Genomic DNA, 12,090 nt, shown 5'->3' on the forward strand with positions numbered 1-12,090 from the left:
AGAGAGAGAGAGAGAGAGAGAGAGAGAGAGAAGGAGGGAGGAAGTGCAGAGGGGCAGCTGGAATTGATAGCAGCAGAGGATCTTTTTAGAAACTGGGGTACTTTGGGGCCAGCCTGAGCTACAGAGTGAGTTCCAGGACAGCCAGGGCTATACAGAGAAACCCTGTCTCAAAAACAAACAAACAAAAAACAAACAAAGAAACTGAGGTGCTGGGGATGGAGGGACACACAGGACCAGAATGCACAGGAAGGAGGAGGCGAAGCACTGAAGTGGCCCTAAAGCTTGTAGTTTGGGGCAATATGCCTGGGACAAGTTCTCCCAAAGCAACTCTTCAAACCTATTGTCATCTAAACCCTATCAAGTCTATGTTAGGTTAGTAGTTGAGAGGGAACAAAACCTCCCTCTTTAACCTCCTCTTCGAGTAGCCTAAGGCAGCCCCGTAGAGTAGAAGGCACTTTTTATTGTTGAGACTTGTTATAGCACAGGCTTAACTTGCCTCAAACTTCCTATGTACCAAAAAACGCTCCTGATCTTTTTATTTTATTTTATTTTTTTGCCCTCCCTTCTGAGTGCTGGAGTTACAGGTATATGCCACCATCCTAGTTTGTGTTGCTGTGGGTCAGACTCTGGGCTTTGTGTGTTAGATAAGCACTCTACCATGTAAGTCTCATACCCAGCCCATTCTCCTTGATTTTTTATTTTTGTTTAACTTCTCTATTTTAGTTTGTGTGTGTGTGTGTGTGTGTGTGTGTGTGTGTGTGTGTGTGTGTTTTAGGACAGAATCTCACTGTGTAGCCAGACTGGCCCCAGACTCAAGATCCTCCCATTTTATCTTTTTTTGGGAGGCTGAAATCTCATGATGGTCCCTGATTCGGCGGTGACTCTGGGAAACAAAGTTGGTCTTGCTTTTCTATAGATTCTTCTCTACCATGTCAGGCATGTCTTTGGGTGATTTCCAAGTTTTTTTCAAATAAGATTTCATAACTTGGGAGACTTGTGTGTTCTACCTCTGTCAACACCCCTACAGAGTCTGCTGTTTTGAATTGGCCTGAGTGTGGGTCAGGGAATGGTCCCAGAATTCCCTATGCTTCCACTTCAGCCCCCAGTTTTGTGTTTTTTGTTTTGTTTTGTTTTTGCATCAAAAGTGTTCACAGAGCATCCCAGGATGAAGGCAGTTCCAGCTCCCAGGAAGCACATCCAGGAAACTTGTTTGACATGCCTTATCCCAACCAGACCTAAGTTATGCTGTGCCAAGGGAAAGAAGGCAGAGGTAGTAGTGAAAGAGTTAATGAGTGAGCCAGGCTGTGACCTGAACCCTGCAGCTCATACCTACAGCTCACTCTTAGGGTCTAGACAAAGCTTCCAGTGTCCCTGACAGTGGGGACTGTAGCTTAGCATTCTCGTGGCTGGGACAGAGCAGGGTGGGATAGATAGGGAGGTTTATACACATAGCAGTTTGTCGATGTTAACTGACATTGTGTGCAAAAGTTCAAAGACTTTCTGTTTGGAAGCTAGAGACCAGAAGGAGTGGGGGAGAAGGAGGGACCAGGCAGGGTTGGAAGAAAGGAGGGGGCAAGCTGCAGGGAGAAAGAGAAAGGTCAGCCCAGAATTTAACCTCTGTCCTTCTCTTGCCTGCTTCTGTGAGTTTGGTCTCCTCCCTCTACCCCACCCCCAAGGAGGTGGGTAAACCCACTTTACTTAAGATTTTAATTCAGGGGTAATTCCTTCCTCCCCTGACAAGTGGGGGTTGAGGAGACCCTTGCATCCAAGTCTTTGATCTGGATGAAGCTGAGAAGAAAGACTTCTATAAAACTGTCAGGGAGAGGGGAGAGAGCCTCAGAGGGGAGGTCATAAACCCACAGATCTCCTTTGATCAGTCCCCCCCCATCCCGGATCCTTTTTAAGGCTCAGGATTATGGGGTTTGGAAGTGCCCTTAGTGTGTCCTCACAGGGACCACCAGACCAGAATAGAGTGCTCTAAAAATTAAGAGAGATTGTGCACAAAAAAAGAAGAAAGAAGAGAAAACATCAGTCCGAATTATGAAGTTGAGGCCTGTGTCAGTAGCAACCGGGGAAACCCAAGCAGCTTCCTTCTGTGTGTCGGCAATTACTTAAACACCTATTTAACTGATGATGGTATAAGATGCATTTTTATTTCCATTTTCTAACTCCCCTGGACAAGAGAAAGCATTTGCTGTCTCTCACTGTTCTATTTCAGGCTATTACAATGTGAGAGGAACAGAAATCTAGTCCTTTCAACCAGTGTGTAAACAGATATCAGAGGTGAGTGGTGACTTCCAACAAATCTGGCCTTTGAGGTCACACTCCACACAGACTCGTTCATCAGAGTTCTGGCCTGTGTCCCCTTTGTGCCCTAGTAACCATGGAAAGACGTTTACACTGTTCGGCTTCGACACCCTCTTGTTCATCCCCCAGGGGCCTCTCATCTCAGTTGGGGCAGACCTGTGAGCTACCCGTGTCTCCACAGTCGCACATCAGGAATACCTCACTTCCTAATGCATCCTTCACTTGTGCATCAGCTGGGAGGCAGGAGCAGCATCTCTGTGAAGAGGGATTGTTTACCTGGCATTCACACCCATGCTCTACCCGTGTCCATGCCAAGTCCTCTGGAGAGACATAGAACAATCAACTCTGTGTAAACCACCTTGTTAGATGGCCCTGGGGCTTACCTCTGTCATGAGATTAAACTTTTCTTGGGGAGACGCAACACACATCTGCTCACCCCAGATAAGGATCCCACGACAAATATGCATACCACCAAAGTCCAACTTGGTTAACCAGTGATTTTATTGTGGTGACTTACCGGAAGATGGGTGAGGGATTACTCACAGGAACAGAAATAGCTCAGAGACAGCTGCATCACCAAAGCCCACCCCAACATGACTGACAGCTCACAAAGCTGGGACTCTGGAGCTCACAGCACAGCCTGCAGGCAGCTCAACAGGTGGGCGAGTGTCCTTTCTAAGTGACTTAGTTGGTCTAAACCTCTTCAGGGCAGATCAGCTGGTTTCTGCTTCTTCCAGGCAGCTGGTCTGGCTTCAGAGTCTTGGCAGTTTGGCTTGTCTGAGAATGTTGTTCCTTGTTTGTTTGTTTTTGCAGCTTTGACCGCTAACTCTAAAAGGGAGGGACCCAGTGAATCTGGTCAGTTTCAGGGACTTCCTGAATCTATTTTGAGTTGTTTACCTCTCTACTTAAAAAAAGAAAAAAGCTTCCCTGAAGGATGGAATGTTCTTCTCTGGAACCTTTAGAATCCCACTTCAAGAAGAAAAAGGCCACTCTGAGCCCCTTTTGGCGACCTGGGTGGACTTAGCCCTATATGTAGAATTATACAACTGTATCATCATCATGCCCTGAGTGGAGACTGTTAACATTCCTTCTAGGCTCCGCCCCACAGTTACCTGGCAACAGCCAGGTAAGCCTGGCTTACTATAAAGGGGGCTGTTTACTCCCTCCTCGATCTCTTACTCTCCCTGCCCTTTCTCTCCCTTCCCCCTACTCTCCTCTCCTCTTCCCTCCCCTATTCTGTCTACTTCTTTCCCAACTCCTCTTCCCATGCCCTAAATAAACTCTATTTTATACTAAACTCATAGTATGACTGGCACCTCAGGGGGAAGGGATGCCTCAGCATGGGTCAGCAAAGGTACCCCTCCTACCTTACCATACCTGCTCTACAAACATATCCTTAATGCTTCTCTCTCTCTCTCTCTCTCTCTCTCTCTCTCTCTCTCTCTCTCTCTCTCTCTCTCTCTCTCTCTCTCTCTCTCTCTCTCTCCACAACTGAGACATTGTTGTAAGACAGCCACAAATGAAACATTGTTACTGTTCTTGCAGCAGGCCCTGATTTGTTTGATGTGTTTAAGGCTGGCCCTTAGACTGGGAGGGTGGAAAGTAACCTGGGAGGAACCAACAACTGTAAGGACTCTTCCAACACACAGCAGACTGGCTTCAGCTGAGCAGAGAGGGAAACATCAGAGCAAATATTTACAATCCTGGTCTCACTGTCTCAGGATGTGTAGGCAGGGGAGTCAACCTGTGGCAGTTTGAGACAAGGTAGTCTTAAGTTTTCATGAGTTTATTGTTCAGTTGTCAGTAGACACAGAGTGTCTGGCACAGGTGGGGAGAACCAGGAGAGCGAAGGAGACATAGAAGACAACACATATCCCAGGGATGGCAGACAAACCCATAATGGGGCAACCAGACTTTTGCATTCTTGCTGTTGATTTGCCTTTTTGTTTGTTTGGTTTTTGTTTTGTTGCTGTTCCCCCAGCCCCACCCCCCTGTGGTAGGAATTGAACCCAGGGCCTCCTAGACCCTGCTTTGACTTCATATGTGTCCCATGTGTATACATGTTGGGGGCGGGGCAAAGGCCAACATAAGGCATCTTCTATCACGCTCCAGCTTATTTCCTGAGATGAGGTCTCTTACCATATTTGGACCTTGCTGATTAGCTAGACTGGCTTGCCAGGCAACTCCAGGGATCTGTCTGTCCCTGTCCTCTTCCCTGGAGTTCCAGAGAAGCCAACAGTGTCTGGAGTTTATTTGAGTGCTCAATATCTGAACTCAGGTCCTCGTGCTTGCTCGGCAAGCACTTCACGAGCAGAACCATCTCTTCCTGTGTCCTTGGGGGTGTGTCTCAGCCATCTCCTGTTAGGTCCACAGGAAGTTCAGGTTGCTTGTAACCGGGGTATCCTTCTCATGTTCTGCCATTGAGACAGCATCTTGGGCATGCTGTCATTTTGCATTCTTTCTGCTAGAGGTTACTGTATCAGAAGAGTATCCTTAATAACAGGCTCTCAACGAGCCCAGTAGTAGTTGGCAGTGGGAAGACCAGAGGGCTCCATTTCATAGGGATGAGCTAGAAAATAGGGGGTGAGTGTCTTTTAAGAGTTTACTGTGCTATATCCAGATTCCCCTGGGCATACCAGTGGTTGAAGCTGGATTTTGCCAGTCAGTTCTGCTGTGAGAGAAAGTATTTTGCTGGAAATTGGAGAAGCGAGGGTTTGGGAATGGGTGGAGCATGGAGTCCCATCCCAGGGAAGCAGCTTCCAAAGGACACGAGGGAAAGCCAAGGGTGTACTGGAGAGTGAGGTCAGGCAGAAACAAGCCAAGGCCTCCAAGCCAGGGGCTCAGTGGGACCGGCTCGCCAGGTTCTCACCCAGGAGCACTTCAGAGGCTCTGAGCTGCCCTTGGCAGTCTCTCTGTCACCTTGGCAGGGAGACTTGGGATCCTGACCCAAGGATCTTTCCACAGATATCAATTCCTCATGAATGCCAGCTCCATCTTCCTTGGGAAACACCGACTGAGACAGTATTCCCAGAATGGAAGGTGTTTTGGTTGTTCTTTTGTTTTTTGTTTGTGGGGTGTGTATGTGTGTGTGTGTGTGTTTGTGTGTATGTGTGTGTGTGTGCGCTTGTTTTTCTCCTTTCTCTCTCTCTCCCTCCCCCCTCCTCCTTCTTTCTTTCTTTCTTCCTTCCTTTCTTCTTTTCTTTCTGAGACTAGATCTCACTGTATAACCCTGGCCTAGAGTGAGCACATAGACCAGACTGGCATCAAACTCACAGAAATCTGCCTGCCAAGTGCTGGGATCAAAAGTGTGTGCCACCTCATCCAGCTGAAAAGAGTGAATTGGCCTGAGCCAGGCTGACTCCATGATAGTTTGCAAACTAGCTGTTCAGGAGACCAGGCCTGAGTTTCTACTCCCAGAATGGGGCAAGTCAGTTACTGGAACAACAGCAGGCTTATGTAAAAGGAATCTCTCCTCAGCTTGTAAAAGGACAGTTAAGCAAGCTTACAGCCCCGAGGGACTGAGCTACTGTTCCTTGGCATGAAGCAAGAATAGCCTGAACCATAGCATCACCCAGACCTCCGGAGATAGAACCCACCAATCAGGATACAGATCACCTACCCTTTCCTAATGTTCCTCTTTTTGGCTTTAAAAACAGAATCTTCAAATTCAGTCAGGGTCCTTCTCACTCGATGGAATGGGGCCCCTGCTTGCACGAATAAACATTCTTTGCCTTTGCCTATTATTTGAGCCTGAGGTATCACTCTTCAGTGATTCATGGACCCTAACACAGCTTAGACAATTGAATCTCTATACTGATTAATGTATTCTGTTCTTACTGAAGGGATGCTATTCAAGATAGATTTGCCAAGCAGGTATAATAGTGCATGCCCAAAGTCCTAGCACTTGGGAGACTGAAGCAGGAAAATCATAAGGCCAACCTGGGCTCAATGGTGGAATTCCTTCAAAGGAAAAAGAGAAGGGGCTGGGGAGGAAGAAGCGGGGGCAGGGAGTAAAAGAAAGAGGGGATGGGAGGGAAGAAAATAGATTTGTTGCTGGCCCTGTGGAATGTTATGGCTGAATATAAATAACCCCGCAGGCTCATGTTGAATGTATGGTCTTCAGCTGTTGGAATTATTTGGGGGAAGTTCTAGAAACTTTTAGGAAGTGGGCCCCTAGTTGGAGGGGGCGGGGGTCAGTGAAGTGGGACCTTGAAGGTTCTGTATGTCCCTGTGTCCTCTCTCTCTCTCTGCTTCCTGTCCTCTATGAGATGACGAATCTCCTCACACATGCCATGTTCTGGCCAAGGACATGGAGTCAAGAAATCATGACTGAACTCTGAAACCGAAAGTGAACAAAGTCCTCCTCCCTCTCATGTGTGTCCTCTGGTGTGTTTGGCCTGGGTACTCGCTGAATTTTCCAGTGAGACTGAACTAGACAACTGAAAATTCATTTAAGGAGAGAGAGTTCTTCCAAAAAGGATTTCCTCAGACTGAACCCCATAGCAGAAACGGTAGTGAGAGAGGACAGACAGAGGAATAAAGTGAGATAAAGAAGACAACTAGGGTTGGTGGGAATGAGGACAAGATTCAAAAGAAGCAGTCTGATTGCATGGTGGACCAGCTCTGCAAGACCAGAGGGACAGAGGCCCTGGGGTGGAGCCTCAGGGCTAGTAAGACAGGAGCTATACCTTCAGAATACCATCCATGCATACAAATACAGCACACACCAGCAGATGGAGCCTCCGAATCCCCCAGGCCAGAAACCCAGACAGGGCTGAGGAATTGGGGCTGGCATCCCGTCCACTGTGCCCACACAGTCCTGCAAGACAGACAGGACTGTTGTCGACTGAGGACATCAGTGGGTTGGTAAAGTATAGCCACCTTTGCTTCTGGGGATGTTCCCTCGTCCCACCCTGCCTTCTGCTTCGATAAGAACTTCAGCAGCAGGACCTCTGGGGTCTGCGGAGAGCCTCATTAGTTAGGAGGAAGGAGGGAAGATGCTCAGGTTTACTTCTCCAGCTCCACCCCTGTGATGTCACCTTAGTCAGAGTGTTCCCCTCCTCCCAGAGCATCCTGGCCCTGCACAGCTCATTGTCACTAGCCCTGGGGTCCCAAGCTCTGCTTTGGGCTATCCTATACTCTATATTCTAACCTGTCCTTGTTACAAGTCAGCCTTGACAAGGGATGAACCTCAGGGATAGAGTCCTTGCCTTGCATGTACAAGACCATAGGACTGAGCCCTAGCATACATACACACACACACACACACACACACACACACACACACACACACACACACACACACGAGAGGGAGAATGCTTCAGAAAAACCCTGGTTTACAGGGACATTTCTCTCCTGAAGAGACCCTAACTGACAGATGGGAGTGCTCCTGCATTTGTAATAGAATCACATGGTGATGATGCCGTTGTTATAATAGCTTGGAAATATCCTCAAATGAAAGTTCATTGGGTACCTACCCAATGCCTTTGCTTAAGACAACCTGTCTTAATCTGTCTCTGAACATTTCCAGTAGCTGACAGTGGAGAAAACCACCAAATACTGAGCCCATCTCGTCACGGAGTGTCGAATACTCTAATAACCGGCTTCCTGTCTCTGACAAATACCTGAGATGACCAACTTACCAAGAAAAGCAGTTATCTGGGGGTCATGGCTTGGAGGCCAATGGAGGTCCAGGATCAATTGGCCTATTGCTTTTATGCCTGTGGTGGTAGGATAGACCACCTCACTCATTCTGCAGAGGATAGACCGTCTTACTCATCCTGCAGACAAAGAGCAAAAGAGAGAAAGAGGAAGGAGCTTGGGATCTCATTGTTCCCCCATGGAAGGTCTAATGACTTTAGGACCCCCCCCCCCATTAGATCCCAGCTCTTAATGGTTCCATGACTGTCCAATAACATTATGGGTTAGGGCTAAGCCTTGAACACATGGTCCTTTGGGGACAGTCCAAATACCAAATACCAGTAATTAATGGAATTACTCCCTGAGAGGAAGAAACAGGACGGTTGAGTAGGCATGCTTTTTGCTTTTGCACCATCATAAAGTTGAATAATTCTAAGTCAAAAGACCATAAATGGGGACAGGCTATGTAAACTGGATGTCAGTGACTCTCGCTTTGTCTTTGGAAAATACTGTCTGTGGTTCGGCTGAGCTGGAATGGAAGAGATACGAGATATGAGAGGTCAGAGTTATGAATGATGATAACCACGAGCCCAAATGAAAACAGCAACAACAGCAATGCCCACAATGATGCCCACAGTGATGCCTACGGTGATGCTCATGGCTATGCCCACAGCGATGCCCACAGCAATGCTCACAGCAATGCCCACGGTGCCTTACTGTAGGGTACCAGCAGAAAGAAGTGTGGAGGAGACACACATTTCTCTTTATCCTCTATGCTGGGGCACATCACTGAGCAGCAGGTGGGTCAGCATAGGCACTAGGGTCATCTCACCACTAAGAGAATCCCTAACCAAAGGCGCCCTGGCAGGACCCTGGGGTAGGGATAAAAGAGGCCTCTGTACTTAACTCTTTCCAGAGATGACTGTGCCCTGCTTGAGTCCCAAAGGCTGGGTTGAGGGCCACATTCCATATTGCCTGCCCTATCAACCTTTGTAATTGTGTATGGTAGCCCTGAAGAGTCACACTTAGGTTTTAATCTGAAGCTGAACTTCTCAAGTCTATACAAACAAATGGGGTGAGGACACTAAAATGTTAGCTCAGTTTCTCCAGCTTAGGGCTGTCTAGTAGGAAAATGATCTGTGTCACCCCAGGAATTATAACCTTTTCATAGCTACCTTAAAGATGGGGTGGTGTGGGGGGTGGAATGAAAGTAACTCTAATGTTGCATTTATTTACTCCCAAACATAATCTCAGCCATACGATAATATGATGTCATAGAGGACTTTTAAGAACGGATGGTGTTTTGCAGTGGTGTGTGTGTGTGTGTGTGTGTGTGTGCGTGCGCGCGCGTGTACGAGCGTGATAAGCCACAGCCTGAGTGTGATAAGACAGCTTGTGGGAATCAGTTCTCTCCTTCCTGGGAATTGAACCCAGACCATCAGGGTCAGGCTCGGGGTAAGTGCCTTTCCCTGCTGAGGTATCTGGCCAGCTGCTCCCTCCCGCTCATTCATTTGTAGTAGATCTTTAAAGTGCAGTGTGTCGTTTATCCTTGCAGAACCTCAAGTCATATTAACCACATCGGATGCTCAAGAACAAGAGGCTAATGGCTGCCCCATAACACAGCACAGTACTAGGTTACAAGCTTGTGGAGCCTTAAAATGCATGCTTTAGTCTTTTTACACGTGTTTTGCATCTTATTAAAAAATCTGTATGCTACAAGTTCTGTCATATCTAAGTTTTTTGTTTGTTTGTTTTTTACTTTTGTTTTGTTTATTTTTTGGTTTTTCGAGACAGGGTTTCTCTATTATAGCCCAGGCTGTCCTGGAACTCACTCTGTAGACCAGGCTGGCCTTGAACTCAGAAATCCGCCTGCCTCTGCCTCCCAAGTGCTGGGATTAAAGGCGTGCGCCACCACAGTTTTGTTTATTTTCTACTTTATTTTAGTAAAATTTCCTATGGAAAATTCCAGCTAGTAAGTGCTCCGAGCCTTTAAACAACTGACTCAGCTTGGGCGCTACACAGTGAAATCCTATTGCCAAAACTCAATCACTCAATCAACTCAGCCTTCTCTGTAGTGGCCTCTGGAGGGGAAAAAGCTATTTCCAGTCTAGTGACTGAGCCCTGACATCATTAAACTGGAAAATTTGCACTTGGTCTAGCCTGGGATGCTTAGGAAGGCAGGCAGTGCTGCTGCAGACGAGGGTTGGGGCAGCTCTTACCTCTCTCTGCTTGTCCCTGCTGCAGACAAAGCTCTGAATAATCAGAAGCATCGAGTTGAGGTGGGAGGAGCGGGGAGGGGTACGGGACAGCAGATGGGAGGGGCGGTTGTGAGACAGGGATGGGATGGGGCAGGATCAGGGATGAGGTGGGAGGGGAGGGGACAGAGGAATGAAGGAGTAGGGTTGGAGAGTCTCAGACACAGACACTGAGAGGACAAGACAGGACTGAGGCCTGACAAGATGCTCTCAGGACTTCACTCAGACATATGGCCCTTTCTCAGCCACTCTTTAAGTATTGCTCAAGGAATAAGTCTGGGTTTCAGAAAGTGAGAAACCCCAGGAAGCTGGCCAGTTCCGCCCTGCCCCCAACGAGGTTAGGGCTTTTTGTTGTTCTTTGAAATAGTAAAAATAAATAAATAAAACAATGTAGCAATTCATCCGCAGTTCTGGCTCCCTAGCGGGCATCCGCAAGCTGTTGAGCTGGTTGGCTGGTGTGGAAACTCCTACCTCAAGAGGATAGCAGAAATTTTACTGTAACTGGCAACCTTTAGGATACCAGGTTGCCTTCCCCTTGACCTCTCTGCAACCCTACCTGGCTCATTCTGCCCCTGGACACATAGGGCATCCAACAAGAACAGCACGCTGATCTCTAAGAATAAGTTGCAGAGACAGCATTTTATGAGCTTTTGTCTCTGGAGGAAGCATTTAAAAGCCAGACAGTCCACAGATGAACTTGGAAGTGATTCTTAAGCCTGGTTTCTGGGGCAGCTGGGGCCAGAAGACTCAGACAACCTACATTCATCATTAAGACCAACATCGGATGGAAAAGAACTGCCCAGAGCCAAGGATCTGAGTAGGCAAGATTCATCCTGAACCATCTGGACAGACAGCACCAGCAGACACAATACTGCTGATTTCTATGCCCACTGGAAAAGTCCTTTTCGTCTGAGGCAATGCTTTCCCCGGCTCCAGGGGGGCTTTGACCATTTCCTAAAGAGATTTTCCTATTTTGTGCAGCTACAGTCTGGTACTTAAGATGCTAAATGTTTTAAAGATGAAACTCCGGAAAGGGCTCCAAGGCCAAAGGCTGGTGAGTAAACTTGGGGCCTGGAGCATCGTATGCTGTGTGCTTTGCCCAACAAGTCATGGGAACTGAGCCTCTTCTCCAGTATGTGATAGCTGTATGAAATGCAGAAAATTACAAAGTGTTAGAGTTGGAAGGTAGACAGAAATCCTGCCTACTTTTTCCATTCCATGGCTGGGAAACTGAGGCTGAGAAAAGAAGGAGCGGCCACAAGCCACAGAGCCAATTAAAAACCAAAGACCCCTCTCCTGATTCTTGACACAGATCCTCTGCGCCGGCCCCCCTCCTGTACCGCCCTCCCCCCCACCCCCCGTGGCTATCCACCTTGAGGAGGTGGGAAGTAAGGAGACACCAGGAGGCAATGGAACTGCCATGAATGTTTTAACAGGTTTCAACTTTGCTCTCCTACCTCATGGTTCCCTGACAACCTCCTTCCAGGAGCCTTTGGCCTGGAGTTTTTGCTTTCAGTGCTTACTAGAGAGGGAGCACACAGACATGACAGAAGTCGTTAAGAGCTTTCCACAGGGAGCGTGAGCAATGGGCGAGTGCGGTTTGCGGCAGAGGAGCCCCACTCTCACCCCGGAGTAAGGCAGCAAGGCAAGTAACATTCATGGAGGTCACAGCTCATGGAACACAGCAGGAGTACCATCTGAATGCAGGGCCGAGGAAGGAGATGGTTGGTGTTAGCATTTTGTCTAAGCTCCGCCCCACAGTTACCTGGCAACAGTCAGGTATCCCTGACTCACTATAAAAGGGGCTGCTTGCCCCCTCCACTCTCTTTCTCATGCCTTCTTGCTCCCACTCTCTCCCCTTCCCCCTTCCCCTTTTCTCCCCATTCCC

At 47.9% G+C, this 12,090-nt stretch overlaps 2 long non-coding RNA genes across 3 annotated transcripts in view; one reads left to right on the forward strand and one right to left on the reverse strand.

The window, feature by feature from the left end:
- LOC116086381 overlaps window positions 1-2,243 on the forward strand; it is an 8,777-nt gene extending 6,534 nt beyond the window's left edge. The window contains exon 3 of the long non-coding RNA XR_004116899.1: window positions 2,219-2,243. This is a non-coding gene — a long non-coding RNA (uncharacterized LOC116086381). The remainder of the gene's footprint in view (window positions 1-2,218) is intronic.
- Window positions 2,244-2,798: 555 nt separating this feature from the next.
- Window positions 2,799-11,917, reverse strand: LOC116086382. 2 transcript variants are annotated; one of them, XR_004116900.1, is made up of 3 exons: window positions 11,660-11,917; window positions 7,950-8,087; window positions 2,799-3,135 (listed from the first exon to the last, which is right to left on the reverse strand). It is a non-coding gene; the product is annotated as an uncharacterized LOC116086382 (long non-coding RNA). The 2 variants fall into 2 exon arrangements; XR_004116901.1 differs by having other exon boundaries at window positions 11,829-11,904.
- Window positions 11,918-12,090: the final 173 nt, after the last annotated feature.

The sequence above is a fragment of the Mastomys coucha genome, unplaced genomic scaffold, assembly GCF_008632895.1.
Source record: "Mastomys coucha isolate ucsf_1 unplaced genomic scaffold, UCSF_Mcou_1 pScaffold12, whole genome shotgun sequence".
Taxonomy (NCBI): Eukaryota; Metazoa; Chordata; class Mammalia; order Rodentia; family Muridae; genus Mastomys; species Mastomys coucha.